Source organism: Amblyomma maculatum, unplaced genomic scaffold (genome assembly GCF_055883805.1).
Source record: "Amblyomma maculatum isolate TAMU_Amacu unplaced genomic scaffold, ASM5588380v1 scaffold_13, whole genome shotgun sequence".
Classification (NCBI taxonomy): domain Eukaryota; kingdom Metazoa; phylum Arthropoda; class Arachnida; order Ixodida; family Ixodidae; genus Amblyomma; species Amblyomma maculatum.
In genome coordinates this window covers 38203966-38219830 of record NW_028146738.1, presented here as the reverse complement: position 1 = coordinate 38219830, position 15865 = coordinate 38203966, and the positions used below count along the sequence as shown (strand labels likewise).

Here is a 15865-nt window from a genome sequence, read left to right as displayed (position 1 = left end):
AGTTGGAGACGTTTAAGCAGGTGTTTCTTCCCTCCTTGCCACGACTGGATGCCACCACAAAATAAAAGTTAGAGCAGCCGATTTCCGAGGACGAGGTTGAACGCGCCATTGATAATCTGAACCCAGGAAAGTCGCCTGGACCGGATGGTTTGAGCGAAGCATTTTATAAAGCATTCAAGCTAGATCTGTCCCATTGTTAGCTGCAGTATTTAACGAAGACTATGAACTTGGTGCACTCCCTCCTTCGTTCGCATCCTCACACACAGTGTTAATTCCTAAGTCAAATCAAACAGAGAAACTAAAATTTGTGACGTCATACAGGCCTATTTCTTTAACAAATGTGGATTACAAAATACTGATGAAAGTTCTGGCAGCCAGACTACAGACAGTGATAAAACATATCGTTGGCTCCCACCAGATGTGTGGTATAAAGGGCCGGTCCATTACAACAAATATCCATAAGGCGAGGTGCGTGCTGGAATGTTGTGACGTTGCTTGCGCGAGGGTCGCGCTCCTTCAGCTCGACCTAGAAAAGGCGTTTGACTGTGTTCCACATATGCATTGTTTGCAATATTGGATTATATCAATGTTGGTTCCATTATCAGAGAGGGCGTAGCCCTGGCGTGCCGAACCTGCACAACGCGATTGATTGTTAATAAAGTACTAGGGGAACCCATAAATGTGCGACGTTCGGTACGTCAGGGTTGTCCCTTCAGCCCTCTTCTATTCTGCATTTATATCGAAACTTTATGCCTGTCTATTATGCAAAATCCATCTGTTCGGGGCTTTCAACTGTACATGTCTGAGGTCAAACTTTTGGCGTACGCTGATGATGTAGCAGTGTTTTGTGCGAACAAAGAAAGTATTCGCGCCGCAGTTGAAGTTGTGAAAGATTTTAGTGCGATCACAGGAAGTCCAGTAAACTGGGGAAAGTGTCTTGGCTTCTGGCACGGGGCGTGGACATCAACGCCTGACTCTTTTGCCAACGTTACATGGGTTACAACACCCGTGAAGTATTTGGGCGTACCTCTAGAATTCTATGAAGAGAGCGAGCCATTTTGGCGCGCCCAAGTTCAGGAAATACGGGAGAAGGCTGACAAGTGGAAAGGTGTGCCGCTGTCTATCTTTGCACGAGCCACTGTGTCTAATCTATTTTTTGTTGCCAAGGTGTGGTACGTCATGCAAGCACTTCATTGTTCTAGGTTGAGTGTTCAAAAGCTACACCGAATCTTGTGTTTGTTTGGGCATCAAGCTGGGAAAGATGTAGTCGGGATAACCTGTTCCGGCCAATTAAAGACGGAGGTCTCGGGCTTGCTCACTTATTCGCGCGCCAGCTTGTAAACAGATTTATTTTCTTTCGCGACGTTACCGACCCCTTTTTGCGCACTGTGTGCCAAGTGAGGCTCGCGCGGGCGTTGCCCAATTTCGTTGTTGCCACCGAAAGCATGCCAGGGCGTCTTTCTAGTTTCTTCAAAGAGGTTGTCAGCAGTGTTCGAATTCTCTCAGCTCGCTTCTCGACAGAATACTTAAGTTCAGTGAAAAAGAAGGACCTGTATAAAGCTGTTCGTGACGACTTCTCTGTTCCTTTGTACAGAGCCTTGTATAGCGGCCGTCTAGGTCAAGACGTACTGAAGCGTGTCAAAAGAATGCCAGTTTCTCCTTGGGTAAAGACGTTTTTCTTTAAGTTACATACAGGAACATTATCGGTACAACCGTTTTTTGAAAGCAAGGGCTTTTATCTGCCACGGGGTTCACTTTGCTTAATATGTAAACAGCCAGAGACAACAGACCATGTATTTCTGCACTGTTGGGAGGGCGTCTACTTTTGGGATGTGCTGCAACGAACTTTTAAAAAAGAATTACCATTAGACTCATACGGGATTAGATTCCTGCCAACTGAAAATAATGATGGAATTCCACTTGATACGGTTATGCTAATAGGCCGGGACAGTCTATGGCGGTCCAGAATGGCGGGTTTTCACTGTGACCCTGACGCCCACCCTGCAAGGCTCTACTTTCGCGAGAGTACACACGCATTGGTTGAAATGCACAAATTGAAGACCACTGTGCTAGACTGGATTTCAAGAGTCGAACCACTATGCGAGCTGAAAGAATTTTAACTTGACAAAGGCAACTCGTATGAGCCTGCCGGCGTCTGTATTAACAGTGCCATGCTTGTGGTAACCGCTCTGTTGTGAGCATTCTGTTTGTAGCGCGTTTTTGTTGGTTTCGTTTTGTTTTATGTTGGTGATGACCGGCAATAAAGAAAAAGGAAAGCCCGCTGGTCTAGGGGTATGATTCTCGCTTTGGGTGCGACAGGTCCCGGGTTCAAATCCCGGACGGGCCCTCTTTTATGCCGCTTTCTTTTTCCCGTAAAGGTTTATATCTTCCATACGCTATGCCTAACGTTGCGGGTTTATCTACCCTCGAACCAGCTGCCGCACTAGATGGCCTCAGTATCTCTGGCTTAGGACATTTTCTACGGTTAATAGTATGTCTCAAAAAACGTTTTTTTTTCCTCCTACACCTTAGTGAACAGCATTATTTCATCAATTAGTTACCTAAAATATAAACGCGTAGAACTGCACGCTGCGCGGTGCACAGAATTCACTTCAGATCGTTAATCTCTCTCTATTGGGCGGTTCTATCGATTCCAGGAGTAGCATTTTTAGGCTAGAAATCTGAAAGACTTCGTTTGGTGAAGTAGGACGTAAGTAGACAGAATGAGGGCATCGACTAGGGCCACAGAAGCTGCTTGGAGGCAAGGAACCGCAGCGCGAGAAGAATGAATTAAATGTATTGACAATGTCGGATTGATTAGTTAAGGTACTCTCGCCATCAGAAACTTTTGTTATGCTTATTTTATGGTCAGCTAGGTTCAAAAATTCTTTGTTTCCCAATTCTTACGAGTGTCATTTCCATTTCTAAGTATCTCATTTTGATAGTATTGTTGTTTACAGCGTTTAAGTGCTGCGGAGAGAATATCTGAGTATTTTTGAAAGCGCTGTTTTAGGTGAAAGTTAAATGGCTGTGTCCTAACCTTTTTGAGGAGGTTATTTTTTTTTTCTTCATACAGTTTAGAAGGTTGTTAGTGATCCATGGGTTCCGCGGAACTGAATACCAATGAGTGATGGGACAATTATTGATGTCCATGAGCTAATTATTTCTTTGAGCTTCACGAAACATTTACTGAACGCGTTAGTGGTGCATGTTTCTTGTAGTGTGCTGTCCCAGTTAGTCTCAGATACTATCTCAACAAACCGGCATTTTTATGAATGATTGCTTATGGCGTATTCTGAGAGTCAACTTATTAGGGAATTCGATTAACAGGAAATTAGAGTAATGGTTCGTGATATCAAAGTTGATAACTCCTGCGATCTGAGGCTTAATAACATTTCATAATACATGATCAATGAGAGTGCTTGAGCCTTGGTAATTAATGCGCGTAGGTGACTAATAATGACTACAATCCGTGGCCGAGCAAGCAGTTTGTGTATAATGAACAAGAGCTATCAGAATTGTCAGCTATATAAATATTATTGTCACCTTAGATGACCATGTCCATGTAGTCAACATTCAAATTTAGAAGGATTACGTCTAGTTCATGACAAAAGTGCTCGTAGGATGCGGAAGGTGGGCGATAGATGCTACCATGTGCTTTTGTTTGAAGCAAAAATGGATTTGTCAAATTCGAGCCAGATTGATTCGCACTTTTCTGTATGAAACATGATGTCGTGACAGCTTTTGTAAGATATAGCGTTAGAGATAAAGATTGCAGATCCGCCGTGCCTATCAGTTAACCTATGACAGAGGAAACAAGAGATTCCAAGCTATCTAGCTTTTTCTGAATATTTTAGATCATATATTTTTTTAGGTATGTATTGGTACGATACATATGGACCACTATTTCCCGAAAAAAAAAACATTCCCCGGCAAATATAATGAACATGACCTGACGGTACTGCAGAAACGCATCACTTTGCCATTATAACTATCGAGTGAGAACTGCACTTCATTATCCTTGTAAAATACCACTTCCTTTATAAGATGTTAAACATTAACCTTATGAAACCCCGCCCTCTTGAAAACTATTATTACCACGTCAGTTGACTATACGGGCTCCAAGAATTGCTGGAAGCACTTTGTAGGTTTAGCACGTATTAGTAACTTCACAGTCCGCTGAACTTCAGTGCTCTGAGAACTGGATAAAGAAGGTCTTACGTAAAGCGCTTAGAATGTTTTTTATGCGCACATTAAAAACCCTTCTCCCATCGCTGGAAGATTTCAGCATTCGGTAAGATGGTGCGAAGAACGTTTCCATCTGCAAAATTTCCTTGTAGTAAAAATACAAGCATGATAAATATCATTGATATAGTGTAAGGAAATTCGCTAAGAACCAAATTCTCCAATGGAAACATTGAATGTATGGGTATAGCCTTGGATAAAGATATACAATCCAAGATCGTTTGCTCCTAACCAGGGTAGAAGCTGTTTTGCAGTATCCATGGAAGTGCCAGGTCTCGGAGGGGTGAGGACGAGGGTTGATTTCACCGTTGAAAGAAATTCGAATTCTGGCGATGCATTGCGCGCCCCATGTATAGCAAGGTCTAAAACAAACAAAAAACACTCTGGGTCAAACGTTTTTAACAGGTGTACGTAGTTGTACCTAAATAGAGAGGTTTAGCTTGCCGGAGACGAACTTTTGTTGACGTATACCGCTTTACCGGACCTCTCCAACACAGGCGCAGTGGCCGCGATTGCACCCACACCTGTCAATGCGCGTGCTTAAAAGGGTTCCGGCAAACCGCGGTATACGTACACTATAGTACCTGTCCGGCAAGCTATATCTCTCTAATATGACTGATATGCCCGAAGCACGCGAATTTTTTCAACTTTACTTTTCCTGTCGCAGACGTAGCAACACACTGAGACGTTATGTCATTTGCTAATTTGTGGACGGCAAACCCGAATAAACTGAAATGCCTTCGTGGAGAATGCCCTAAACTCGACGGCAAGCTCACCTTTCAAAGAAAGTGTACTTAAAGAACGGGACCAAGCCCACAACGCTTTTATGTGATATTAAATCAATGTTCAAGAGAAAAGTTAGTACTTACCAGGAAAGAAGTAGTCCGGAGTGAAACACTTCGAAGAAAATCGTATAGGATTGCGCGCACCTTTTTTCCCGTCCGGAGTCTTTTGGTCCATAACGCTCTGGGAGACGCGTCGTCAGCTTCTCTTGGCTAAGGATGAAATGATGCCGTGTGGGGTTTTCAGCAAGACGACACACGAAACGGAACAAAGCCGGATTAACTTTTCCGACTTTCTCTTTTTTCGCTGTCATACCTAGGCTTGGCAGCATTACGACGAGTCAAAATCTGAGATGCCGTTTCACAAGCAATAGTCAGACAGCTGTCGCGCACCACTGCGGCGACCCTGTTTCAAACGTTTCTAGCGGAGGTCGCTAGGTGGCGAAGAATTATCTGAATTCGCAAGGGGCCTCGAGAGTACCGAGTTTCTCCGTTCTGGTGGTGACACTGTAGTATACAAACACAGTCTAGTGACACGCCGGGCAGCGCCACCATGTTGGTACATCGGCTGAATGTAGGCTCACCGTCGCGGTCAGTTGTGCGCGGCTGGAATTAGTTAAACGGCACAGTGACACGTCACTTCTCTCGTTCATCCTTTACACATTCGCGGTGTGTGGTCGTTTAGGAAAACTTTACGGCAAAGCAAAAAGCAAGGATGTCGTGAGAAAACAAGAACACGCGTAAAAGGGGGCTTTCATCTAGCCATTGCTTTTTAGTGCGGTTTCTTTCTAGGACATTGGATAACCGCGTTAACAACAACTAGACACCAAACTCTGAAACACACGAGTTGGCACAAATAAAAAGGCCACTTTTCCCGCGATATGAGCGTCAAGAGCATAACGCTAAAAAAATTTCATTCTCTTTTTGTTCCAAACTAATGACACAAGCGCCGAAAGGACGCTGGTCTGCAGTATGGCTTTTCTGCAATCCACCTTTAGTATGGAGGTATTCTACCGGAGACACGCCATTAAGACACTTTTAATCCAGTCGACAACTTTGTCATCCTCAGAGACGGAAAAAACAGCAGTGTAAGATATATGCGTGTGGTCATCTTCCCTGCGCTTAGATGTTCCGATAGGATACCAGAAAAGCCGGTTCTTCCCTAACAATCCCGCTGTGTGACTCACTGAATCTACAATGCTGACAACAGTGCCAAAGCGATACGGGCCGGTGAACAACGTCGCGCACTCATTTCCATCCTGTTACGTCTGCATTTATTTCACTTTGAATATTTAACTCCCCGCGCAGGTCGTGACTGGCCCTTGTATTGCTGTGTTCGTCACTTTAACGATGAAATTCAGAAAGAATTCCCTTGCCGCATTAAGTTGGTTTAAAACATTTAGTTTCTCCGAACCTTCACGAGACATCGTGGAGACGCCGAAGGGCATGGACGAAAAGCCTGCACACACCACCGTGGCCGTCAGCCAAGCAGACGCCGACAGCATGGACACTGCGTTCGGAGCGGCTAACCTCCTGGCAGGGAAACGGCCGCACGATGACACCGACAGCAAGCAATTGCATCAAGAAGGGATTGGTGGAGAGGAACCACCAGCGAAAACGCCAGGACCAGGTATGCGGCGATCACCCTTCAAGCCGCCTCCGAGCAATCCCGCCGATGCTCGGCAGGCGGGCAAGCCGCCACCGCAGTTTTTTTGCTGTCAGAGTCGTAAAAGGGTTGGGGGGGATATTGGGGACAACAATGGCTGAAACACTGTATAAATTAGTATTTGAACGGATGCCGGAAAAAGGCGTTTACGTTCCTTTTAAATCCAAGGCAGAATTTTGGTTGGGAAGCATGCGGTTCCCATGGTATCGCAAATGTATCAAACGAGAAGCATGTTTCATTGTGATGGGCACCATTCGTTCGTGTAGCCATGACAAGCATTCTTGAAACAGCCTTACGGGTAGCCACTCTAAACGTAAGAGGGCTTTGTGCAAGGAGACGGCAGTGCCAACTTAGTCGCGTTCTTCTTGACAATGACCTGCATGTAGTTGCCGTCCAGGAGACAAAAACTGAAAACGAAGAAGCGACTGATCGAATGGTGTCCAATTTCCGTATGCAGTTTCATGTATGTGTACGTCATGCAGATGGTGGATCAGGTGGTTGTGCCCTATTCATACGCAATAACATTGGGATTTCTGTGGAATCAGTGCTTTCTTGTCAAAGTGGGCGCCTTTTAGTGGTTGATTTCACCTATTCTGGTCTGTCTTTCCGTGTCATTTGTGCCTATGCACCGAATGTTGAAACAGAGCGTCGATACTTCTTTGAGCGTTTTGATGCTTACATACACTGTGACAGAGTGATAGTACTGTTGGGAGATTTCAACTGCGTGTGCTCAGCTTGGGATCGCGCTACGCGTGCACGTGTCCGAGACAAAAGTGCAGAGGTGCTAAATGCAATGTTACATGAATGCAACCTCGAAGACATAGGAAGCGTGCTGACCGGTGAAAATCGCCCGCAGTACACTCATTTCCAACGTGAAAGTCACGCGAGACTAGACAGAATATATGCATCACATGAGTTGGTGTCCTTATGTACTGCCTACGAAGTCAAGCCCGTCCAGTTTAGTGATCATTGCTTGGTGATGGCAACGTTTGGGGAAAGACGGAGGAATATTCGATTCAACTGGGACCTATGGAAATTAAATGTGAGGCTGTTGGAGGATGAGGTATTCGTTAAAGCAGTAACGGAAGAATTCGAAAAGTTACTTGAAATGCAGCCCCCCTGTTTTGCAGTCGAATGGGAGGAATTTAAACAGCGAGGTAAAAGAAGCAGCCTCATAGCATACCAGCAAAGAGAGAACGAAACAAAACTCCAGCAAGAACTGGAGTTCTTGATAAGCATGGAAAACATTCAGCCAGGTAATTACACGAGAGAAATAAGGGAAGTTAAAAGCCAGCTGGAAGGTGTGGATGCGAAAAAATACAAAGCGGCGATTGTACGAGCTAGATCAGAGAAGCTCTGGGCAGGAGAAACGCCAACTAAGCGAGCGCTATCTGACGAAAAAAAGATATGCGTGTCAGAAAGAAATACGCCAGTTATCAACCGGGAACGCAATCACATCGGATAACACCGTTATCAAGAAAGTGGTTGCCGATCATTTTAAGGATCTGTTTAGTTGCTCACGCGAGGCAAAAGACGGATTCCAGAAATTTCTTTCGCTTATGTCACGTCTCGATGAAACGGTCAAGAAGCAACTGGAGCAGCCAATTACTGAGGGCGAAATAGAATGCGCAATCGACGCCCTCGCCCTAGGTAAAACACCCAGGCCTGACGGTCTAGAAGCGGCTTTTTACAAAGTTTTCAGAACGAAGGCAGCCCGCATGTTGCATAAGGTTCTGGATGAAGCTTACGAAATAAAAAGAGTGCCCTTGTCTTTTACAACTTCGCACATTGTGCTCATACCAAAGAGTGATGATGCGGATAAACGTTTGTTGGTAGGGTCCTATCGTCCGATCACTCTTACCAACGTAGACTACAAGATTTTTATGAAAGCTCTAGCCAAACGCTTGCAGTCAGTGATAAAAGCTTTAGTTGGACCGCACCAGACTTGTGGAATAAAAGGCAGAAGTATAGCAACTAATGTCCATGTTGCTCGGAGTATTCTTGAGTGTTGCGATGCATTTGGTGACCGAGTGGCTATGATGCAGCTCGACCTGGCGAAGGCGTTCGACTGTGTATCGCACGAGGTTCTGCTATGCGTTTTAGCATTCGAACGTCGGTACTGTTATAACCGAGAGAGTGAGAATGGCCTACACGAACTGCTCAACGCGAGTCATAGTAAACAGAGAACTCACTGGCAGCCTGCCAGTTTTGTCGTCCGTGAGGCAAGGATGTCCGCTGTCACCCTTGCTGTTCGCTGTTTACTTCGAGCCACTCTGTTTGGCCATTGCAAATAGCCAACTTATAACAGGTTATAGACTGCAGGCGGCCCATGTTAAAATCTTGGCTTACGCCGATGATATCGCCATTTTTTGCTCCGACAGAGACAGTATTCAGCATGCCACAAATGTTGTGCAACAATTTTGTGAGTGCACCGGGGCCCAGATAAACTGGGAAATGAGTCATGGCTTTTGGCATGGAGACTGGGAAGCCACGTCGGACAATTTTTGTCGGCTCAATTGGGCATCTGTTCCAAAACGTTATCTTGGTGTACCGCTTGATGCCTATCGCGACCCAGAGCCATATTGGGCTAACCAAGCGTTGGCTGCAAAAGAAAAGGCTGACGCGTGGCAAGGAAGGCAATTGTCGATGTTTTCCCGAGCCACAATCTGCAATCTCTTCCTTGTATCTAAGATCCGGTATGTAATGAATGTGTTGGGTGCCATGAGGATCAGTGTACAAAAAGTTCATCGTGTTTTTGCTGTGTTTATTTGGGCTTCGACATGGGAGAGAACAAGTCGAACCAATCTTTTCCTTTCTGCCAGGAAGGGAGGACTAGGGCTTGTGCATTTATTTATGCGCCAGGTTGTATCGCGCTTTATTTATCTACGCGACCAAAACAATCCATTTCTCCGGACAGTGATTCAAGTCAGGCTCAGCAGACTCCTTCCAGGGTTCGTGGTGTCGTCATGTCAAAATATGTGCGGTGCCGTGACTGGATATTTGCGTGAAGTTATGCTTGCTTATAGGTTGTTAAATGTGCGTTTCGCTCATGAATATCTGTGCAATGTCACCAAGAAGAAACTCTATAGAGACCTCACTGACATCATGCTTCCCCAGCCATTGTACCGTTTGCCCTACCATGGAGGCCCCGGCCAAGACGTCCTTAAAAGAGTTAAAAGAATGCCGGTAATATCTTCAGTCAAAACTTTTTTCTTTAAATTGCACACTAACACGCTACCCTTTAAGACATGACTTCATAGCAAAGGCATCTTCGTACCCTGGACTACCAATTGTTTTTTATGCAAAAAACCTGAAACAATAGAGCATGTTTTTCTTGACTGCTGGGACCCAATATTTCACTGGGATGTTTTACAGCGCACGCTTAAGAAACAGTTACCACTCGATCCATATGGAATAAGGTTCTTGCCGATAGGAACATCACAGGATATACCATATGATTTGATTATGCTTCTGGGCCTGCACTCAATATGGAAAACGAGGATGCAATTTGAACATGCTGATCTTGTCGTGCGTCCTGTTCGCGAGCATTTTGTTGAAAGTGTCGTTTCACTAAGAGAGTGTTACCGAGCACTCCCTGATCCACCAGAATGGATTACCTTGCTTGATGTTTTGGTGTCGCTGAGAGAATTTTAATCCGTGTTTGCCGAAGCCTGGCTTACGCGTTTTATGCACTGTATTTCTGATTTCACTTTCAAATGTCAAAGTCGGCAATAAAAAAAAAAAAAAAGAAAAGCCCGTTGGTCTAGGGGTATGATTCTCGCTTTGGGTGCGAGAGGTCCCGGGATCAAATCCCGGACGGGCGCTGTTTATGCAGATTATTTTTTATTCTCTGAAAAAAGATTATATATTCATTTACACATGCCCAACGGTACCTCTACATTCATGATTTATGTATGCAAGATAAACGCAGAGCCCTGAACATTTCTCGGCGCACGATGTTCACCTCTATCACTGCATATCTAGCGCCAAGAATGAAGGGAGCCGTTCAGAAGGAAACCAGGCGTTGTTATTGCGGGTTTGTGTCTTTAAAATACGGATTGGTCCTCAGTGTTGTGAGGTCCTCAAGAATTGAAATTGGTTTATTCTTTGATTACCACGGCAAAACAGGCAAGTTTCGTTCGGTGAGCGTAAAACAGTTTTACCCCTAATTTTTAATCGGTCTCTTTATTCCAGGACATGAAAGTGTAAGTAAAATAATTTTTCTATTTAAGACGTATAGAAGAAACCGCAATACGCATTGATTTTGAAGTAAAATTTATTTGATTGGCAAAACTAGTAACTGACGCCAAGATTTACAAATTTATCAGTTATCCTAGTTAGGGAAATTGGAAATGATTAATCTAAATATATTTCTGCGCTACTATGTCAGAAACGAGTTATGGAACACTTCATGCGGAATTTTTCGGTTAGCAAAAGAAGAAAAAAAAAAACCTACTTGCTCGCTTTCGGCCTTCCTGACTGACATACTCAGTATGGAAAGGTCAACTTCTAGTAGTCTTGCGAAAAACTGCGGCCGCTGCTCCCCTGGCGGCACGGAATCGCACACAACACGCCCCCTACTTCAGAGAGCACGAAAGCAGTATGTATACATTTTTGGGGCAATGAACGAGACGACAGTTACAGGCGGGCACTTATCGACAGCCCATGCTGGCCGAGTCATGCCGCGCTGTTCGAACTAGAATAAAAGGAATGCATGTTACCGTTTTGCACAAAGCGGTCGTTTACGCCTTCAAAGTAAAGGCGTAGTGCGGGGAAATCGATCGCAATAACACCGTAGTTGCCGAGCGGGATCACTGTGAGACGAAGTCCCAACTTGGTAGCTCTGGATTGATTTGTGCAGAATGGTGCATACTGTCTGTAATGACTGGCGAAAAACCCATCCAGAGGCTCACAAGCACACTAATTCTACAACGTACTGAATGGTTTACTTTCTCAAAAATGGCAAGGATTTCTCAGAATGGGGTATTTCGCGTCATACATTAAAGTGAATATGAAAATGAGTGGTGAGCAAATCATCATAGCATCAGATAAATATGGTGATCCTAAGGTAGCAACGTGACTCAAAAGTCATTAGGACTTGTAAGATTATTTGACCTGAAAAGAAAATATGGCCACCCGATCGGAATCGAAACGGCAACCCTCGCGGGCAACGGTCGCGAGTCAAACAAGTCACCGATAAGACAGCAACATATATCCGTTCGACTGTTCGAAAGGCAGGCGCTGTGTGTCTGGTGGTAAATTAAATATTAGGCAGATACTAACACTGCTTGCGTGTGAGAATACGACAGCCTATTAATGACTATCCAGCTGCGGTGGGGCAGTGGCCGCGTGGCTGCTTTAGCCTTTGCAAGGATGCGGGATCGAATCCTGGCTACGGCAATCGCTTTTCAATGGAGGAGAAAAGGACGACGCCCGTGTGCTGTGCGATGTCACTGGACTCTAAAAAAGCCCGGGTGGTCGAAATTTCCAGAGCCCTCGACTATGGCGTCTCTCATAGGCTGAGCCGCTTTGGGACGTTAAACCCTGGACGCCAAACCTAATAACTACATGTACCTCTTTTCTGCAAATTCTACTAAAGCGTTCGGCAATGCTACGTCGCACAATGCGTGGGATATACCTGTAGAACGCTACGCGTATACGTTTCATTATTCCCGAGTATACATGTCCTCTCACATATATGTTGTTGCACCGTACACCGGCGTGGTGACATCGTCGGAATGTCGTGCCATTCGAATTTCCCGCCATGGACGCCGCCGTCGCAGGCCCACCATTCAGTGCCCGACCATGCCACTCTGCCATCTACCACCTGTCCGACGCACACTCGTGAGGAGAACCGCACAGATGTAAAGATATGCCACCTCTGATCCAGATATACATGCAATTTTGTATGGAAAGGCACGCTACCCTAGAACATTTTGGCGGTGTCTGAGGGAGTGCCAACTCGGGCCTCTCCTTTCATGTGGCGTGAACTTAGAATCAGCCTACATACCACGACGTTTGAATTCACGTTACCCCTATGCCACGCAGGCACGTTCAAACGACTTAGTTAAAGTGTGGCTTTATATGTGGGCTTGGAGCATACGCTGTCGCGTCATGCCTTTAAAAACGAAAACTATAATTTTGACGCGAAAGGTACACAATGCTACCCTTGAGTATTTCGCCGACAGCTGAAAGAGCGTCCCGTTGCCTAACAACCGGTTTCGTCGCTGTTGCAGAGGAACAACGGCAACAACAAGAACAAGACAAAGAAACCACTGGTGATAGCAATAACAACTCTGTAGTTGCCACCCTTGTGGAGACGAACGACAAGAGCGAGTTGCTAGGACAGAAGATTCGTCCGAACGTTGTGGCTTCGGTGTGCCCCCGAGCTCCAAGTAGAGACGATGTCATACCACTGGAAGACTTCTAACATCCGAATTTGAAGGGTTAACGAGAGACAAAGGATGCTTATGCGGGAAGTGATTAACCGTGCGACGAACCGAGAAGCGAAGCCGTTGCGCAAGGGTATAACAGACGTGAGAAAATAGCTCTTCAGAGAGAGAACTCAGAAACAGAGATAAAATGAACTCCGAAAGGCAAAGCGGGCAGCAGACGCCCGAAGAGCGAGAAGAACGACTCTTGGCACAGCGGGGTTAAGCCACAGCCGTTTTTTTTTTCATTCTTATCATCAGTTCGCGCATGAAATCGTTTTAATGCGAGACCTGCTCACTTAATTCTCACTTAAACACTTACAAGCTTCAAGAATAAAAATAAAATTTAGATGGGTCCAACGCTGTTGAACCGAATGTGGAGCGAAAGCTTTGGTTGCGGAGGACCGAGCGCTGCATCGAACACAACCAACGTTTCGTTGAATGCGTCAAAGTTCATCGGCTTTAAAGGCAGAATCCACTTTTATGCCGGGAGCATGCGATGCCGGCAGACGCTTTCCTGCTCCACTCGTTAGCTCTCCGCGGCGGTGCGCGCACCTGCTGGGATGCCGCTCAGTTGTATTAACTCTATGGTGTCTCTATTAACTCTATGGGTCGTATTAACTCTGTGGCAGCTACTCTCCTCCCTGTCCTCTGTAGCGTACGCAGGCAGCGCAGAACACGCAACGAACCTGTGGCGAAAACCGGTCTTGGCGCATGCGCATTGACACTTTTTTTTTTTTTCAGTCACCGCAAAATATGTAACGGCTTCGCCTCTCGGTTCGTTGCCCAGTGACTCACTTCCCGTATGAGCACCCTTTGCCTCTCGTTGACCATTCTCATTCGGGTGTAGAAGTATTCCAGTGGTATACATCGTCTCTACATCAAACTCGGGGGCACACCGACGTCCCAACGTTCAAACGAACCTTCTCTCCTAGCAACTCCGTTGTCGTTCGTCTCCACAAGGGTGGCAACTACCAAGTTGATATCAACAATGGTTTCTTTGTCTTCGTCTTCGTGCCATTGTTCCTCTGCAACAGCGGCGAAACCGGTTGCTAGGCAGTGGGACGCTCTTCCAGGTACCGGCGAAAGGCTCAAAGGTAGCGTATAGTGTACCTTTCGCTACAAAATTTTGGTTCACACCTAAGCTCTGTCTTTAAAGGTATGACGCGATAGCGTAGGCTACCAGCCCACATATAAAGCCCCACTTTAACTAAGCTGTATGAACGTGCCTGCGTGGCATAGGGATAACGTGAATTCAGATGTCATCGCAGGCTTATTTTTATGTCACCCTCTCACATGAAATAATATAATAATAATCATTGATTCAGAGGAACCGAAGGCCGCAGTATCTCTCACACTTGCTCTGTGGAAACCTTAACCGCGCTGTAAGGAAAGGGAAGAAGGTGGGAGGGAAAGTGATGATAGAGAAAGAGGAGCCATAGTAGAGGTGTACGGAGTAATTTCGACCACCTTGGGATCTTTAACATGTGCTGACTTCGCACGGCACACGGATGTCTCTCCGTTCCGCCTCCATCGAAACGCAGCCACTGGCGGTCCGGATCGAGCACGGCTACTCCGGCACAGAAATTGGGCGTCTTAACCACTGCACCACCGCGGCAGGACACCCACATGAAAGCAAAGGCTCGATTTGGCGCTCTTTCAGGCGCCGGGAAAATGCTCAGTGGTAGCACAGGTCTTGTGTAAAAGCTCTTCGAGCTGGGTTGAGAGCCTCGGGTCTCGGAGACGTGAGAAACAGAATTCATCTAATAGTTGAAAGATCGGAAACCATGGCGATACCTTACTTGACTCACAGGAAGATCCAGAAAGAGACACTGCGCTGCATAATTTTTGACAACGGGTGTAAATAATTTTACTTAAATGTGACTGATACGTGTCCTTGCAACTTAACTTTACTCTTTTCACAGACATAGTAATATAGTGAAGCGCTATCCTATATAGCTAAGTTGTTGAAGACAAACATCCATAAACCGATTCACAGCCGCGGATAATACCACAATCTCAAGGGGGGCATAGCTCCAAAGGAAGCGTACTTAGAAAATGGAGCCGTGGCCGCAACCAGATGATGTGACATTTAATGTGTGTTCACGAGGAAGGTTTGTGCTTAGCGGGAAACAAGTCGTCCGGAGCAAAACGTTTCGAACAAACTTGTGTATGTGTTATACAGTGTGTATGTTATGTTGATCTGTATATTGTCAGACCAGGTGGTTAATACAAATTGCGAAAAGGAGTAGGTGGAGCCTTTATGCGGTACCAAAAACTCAATTATTGTTCACATAAATGAAAACAAAATCTTCTATACACACGCTCAGATTTCTTTCAATCCTGAGGTCTTTGATCCATAACGCTCTGTAGGGGTGCATCTTCGCTCTGCTCAAGATGAAATGACGCAGTGTGGTGTTTCCAGCGAGACGATACTCGAGACGGAATACAGCAGAAGTCTCAGATTTCCCGTTTTCGTTATTTTACCTTCACGTGGCGGCTTTAGGACGAGTCACAATCGGAGATGCCGTTTCATAAAGCACTAGTAACAGATACATATCGCGCACAACTGCGGCGACCCTGTTTCGAAGGTTTCTATATAGCGGAAGCCGCAAGGTGGCAAGGAATTATCTGATGTGCTGAATATCACCTGTTCCGCACTATACGGTCGGCTGCTAGCCCTAAGACTCAATGGCATCAGGGTTATGTGCAGGCGCTGTAGCGCAACTATTTCCTTAAGC

At 45.6% G+C, this 15865-nt stretch overlaps 1 non-coding gene across 1 annotated transcript; it reads left to right on the top strand.

Moving 5' to 3' along the window:
• The first annotated feature begins 10445 nt into the window (after positions 1 to 10445).
• TRNAP-UGG (transfer RNA proline (anticodon UGG)) lies at positions 10446 to 10517 on the top strand. The gene has a single exon. It is a non-coding gene; the product is annotated as a tRNA-Pro (tRNA).
• The last annotated feature ends 5348 nt before the right edge of the window (positions 10518 to 15865 follow it).